The sequence below is a fragment of the Microchirus variegatus genome (genome assembly GCF_963457635.1).
Source record: "Microchirus variegatus genome assembly, chromosome: 1".
Taxonomy (NCBI): Eukaryota; Metazoa; Chordata; class Actinopteri; order Pleuronectiformes; family Soleidae; genus Microchirus; species Microchirus variegatus.
In genome coordinates this window covers 34,942,472-34,946,551 of record NC_139802.1, presented here as the reverse complement: position 1 = coordinate 34,946,551, position 4,080 = coordinate 34,942,472, and positions in this window count along the sequence as shown.

Below are 4,080 nucleotides of genomic sequence, written 5' to 3'. Positions count from 1 at the left end.
AAAAAACATTCATCAGTTGGCTTGAAGTAAACTCGGGAACTGTATTTGCACTGGCTTTAAATAGAGCAATAGGGAGACTGAAATTTCAATTCAGTTATACGTTGATTAAAGGTGCATTATGTAATAAATCTAAAGCGACTGGCCATAAAATCCTCCTAATATGTCACAGAGACTCAGGAATAATGTTCATATAACAAACTGAACTCACCAACAACAACAGTACAGACAAAATATTTGCATTAAAAAATATATTTTGCAAATCCTTTTTATGTTTTGAAATCATGTTTTCGGCATGTGGCGCCACCTACCGCCGTCTACCAATCATTGCAGTCAGAAGAGTCTCAGCTGCTGAGCAACCACGGGTTGCCAGTTACATCTGAGCTACAATGGCGGAGAAAACAAAACCTAAAAGACCTCGGTATTTTGAATTTGAGTGTAGTAACTGTTTTTGGCCACATTCTTACATATGGCAGCTTTAACAGATTTAGTAATAGTTTGTTATTTCAGTAAAAAAAAAAAGTTAAAATGACAAAATGAGTTATATCATACCTGATCTTCACTGACTGGTCACAGAAGGAAAAGCACAGGTGAAACGAATAAGCTAATTAGTGATGGCTGCGTTCCATTTAGCTTTCTCAGTTGCAGGTTGCATGTTGTTGGCTACCTATGACACGAATAGCAAGGCATCATTAATGTAGTAACACATGTATTTTTATTGCAGAGACAGGAAAGTCAAGTTTAGTTTAGTTTAGTTTATCAGTTTAGTTGACAGGGACCATGTATAGAACGGTGTCTATACCAGCGTTAGCTAAATAGCTCATTTGCGTCAGTGGTCCCTGGGCAGAGAGAAAGTAAAAAAAATAAAGAGAAGCACAATATAAAACACTAAAGAACAACATTGTATGTTCTGTAGTTGTTTTATTATTTTTTATATGTATATGTTTGAATTTACTAAGGTGATATGAAGACGAAAAACCTTGATCTAAACCAAATGTAGTCAGTGTTACTGCATGTTTGTGAGTGTGTAGCTACAGTATAGTCCCCCACACAGGATCCAGGTGGTGTTTGAGTTGGGACAGTGTCGACTGATGAAGACAAACAAACAGTTTGGCCATGTGAGAGGTTTAATATCTTATGTACACAGATGGATAAAGATTAGGACATCACAGATAAAGCCGGCTCGGTGGTCATGTGTGCGTTACCGCATCAACTTGTTGAGATTAATAGCAAATATTGCGCTGCTATTGTGGGGCCAGTTATTCATGTCGAACATACAGATGTGGTGTGGAAATTACGAGAGTGGTTTGAGATTGAGTTTACACCTGATAGGGATCACAATCCTGAAATCACTTTGTAAGACATGGCGTCCTCATAAGCTTCCACTTGTGCTATTTTTCTGACTCTTGCTTCATCATGCATTCCCCATACACCTCTCTGCTTGTGCATTTTTTGATTGGAATTCAGCAAGTGAGTGATTATTATTGTGGTCCTTCCGCAAAGTGCTGCATATTCCTCTAGGTTTTTAACCCCTAAACACACCAAGAAACATTTTTGTATTTTTGGCTGTTCATTTCTAGAATATTGTATCCGTATTTCATGCATATTGTTAAAAATGCATGCCATGTTTTGCATTTTTCAGTGTTCTCAATTTTTTTCTTCTTCACAACTCAAACAAAAATACTCACATTAACACACTTTACGCAAAAAGGTCCTCACTGAAACCTATTCAAATCTACGGAAGCCTGTTTCCTCCACTTAGGGGAAAAAAACTATCTTATAATTATGACTTTGTACCTCATAATTTCGACTTTTTATCTCATAATTATGACTTTTCATCTCATAATTTCAACTTTTTATCTCATAATTATGACTTTTTATCGCATAATTTTGTCTTTCTTATCTCATAATTATGACTTTCTATCTCATATTTTCTGCTTTTTATCTCATCATTTTGACTTTCCTATCTCATAATTTCGATTTTTTATCTCATAATTTTGATTTTAATCTCATAATGATGACTTAAAATCTCTAATTTATGACTTTAAATCTCGAAATTACAACTTCATTTCTCATAATTATGATCTGCCAGTTTTTTCCCCCCCAAGTGGTGGAAACAGGCTATCATACAAATCCCGATTTTTGGTGCATCACAAGAAATACATGGCAATATAGGGGTTAAAAACTTAAAATGAATTAATGTTTGATATGAGGACTTGATTTAAAACATAATAAATATAAAATTGTATACAATATATATAGCTTAATTTTTCATGAGAACATTTTGGCGCTCTAGGTGTAACTTGAAGGTGCATCTAAGGGTTAAACACAGCACAGCCAGTTATGATATTAAAAAGTCCATCACTGTATTGACTGGATTTTTTTTTAAACGCTGACTTTCTCTTTGCACATTAAATCTGTCACATCATTACAGCTAATGTATTACCTTTACCACTTGAGAGCAAATTTTATAGCCCTGTCTACTTAAAACTGCTTTTCTGGACTTTGTGGAGGCACACGAGATGAACTGTTTGTGGGTTAATCATGTCCCATTCTCACTAGGCCAGCAAAAAGAAAAAAAAAAAAAATTATCACCACACATTATATTGTTCGGAAAATGTGATCATTAGCACTGCAGGGGCTTCATTACCTGGAAAACCTTTAAAGCCAGAGGCTCATTGTGGGCAAGAGCAGCAGCTGAACTCTTTCCTGGTTAATGTAGGGAACCAATATTGTTAATAGTTTAGTTTCCTCTTTATGCTTTCCTTTTTTTAAATGGCTTGCACAAAATTAGCAAATTCCAATGAAACCAAATGGATCCCTTAGCTGCCTCTTCACAATGAAAGCAGAAGAATGACTATAGTTTCTGTGCAAATGCCATTTCTAATGGCACTGAAAGCTTGTCTAACATCAGTATTAAATTTGAACTTCATCAGACTGAATTCATAATCTCTCCAGTCTGTAGATAAACTCAGGTCCCAGAGGCCATGTTGGTAAAAGGTCAGCATAAAGACTGGACCCAAATTCATTTACTTGCCGCTTGCAAGTTAGGTCTATTATAATGTCTTATATGTATTATAATTTGATATTTCACCGTTTTCCCCATATCTTTATGCTATGCTAAGCTGACCAGTGCAGTGTATCCCTTATATTTAACACTTTGGTTGTATCAATGTGCCCATAATTCTCAGAAAGAAAGCAAAACTTGTCCCAAAATGTCAAACTATTCGGGGAGCAGATGTTACAAAATCATCTATCCAGCACATGTAGGCAGAGGCCATTCTAGAGTCTGTAGGGGCCCTAAGCAAAAAATTCCCAGGGGGCCCTTCCTTCCAACCAGAGTTCATCACCATTATGTTATAAATAATCTGACACTAACGAAAAATGTACGAGTTAAATAACATGGAAAAACCCTGTAATTAAAAAGTATGTGAAACTATAAATGTAAAGAACAATAAAATACTGTAAATAGCTTTTAAAAAACTAGACAAACTTAGTTAAAAAAATACATCACACTGTAAATAACCCACATTATAAAACAATATAAATAGAGCAATAAAATACAGTAAATAACTGAAAAAAAAAAACATATATAAACTGTGTAAAAAAGATATGCATGAAACTTATATTTTCCAACTTGCACAACGATAACTTCACACAGGTTAAAGTGAGGTGGGGCCCCTTTAGGGAGGTTTCCTACTGAGATGTCATTGCAAATCGCCCATTGTTGTTTAAGGGGGACAGGGAGGCGGCTGGTCACTGCACATTTCAGTAAAAACAGCCCTCAAGCTCCGAGTGTCGGGGGCCCCCTATCAGCTCGGGGCCCCAAGCAGTTGCCTCTGGTAGGAGGAGACATATTAGGCTTTATCTTACCAGGGAATCATCATGAAAACATTTGTATTGTCTTTCAATTCTCAAGTACATCGGCGATTCATATCTATTTTTTCCTACCCATACGTCTCAAGTGACTGTTTCCTATTTACAAAGACCACTGTGATGAATTAAACCATTATTATCATGATGGTTTGTTTGTGTTCACTGATTCCTTTTCTCCCTTTTTGTTGTTGTTGTTGTGTTTTCCAG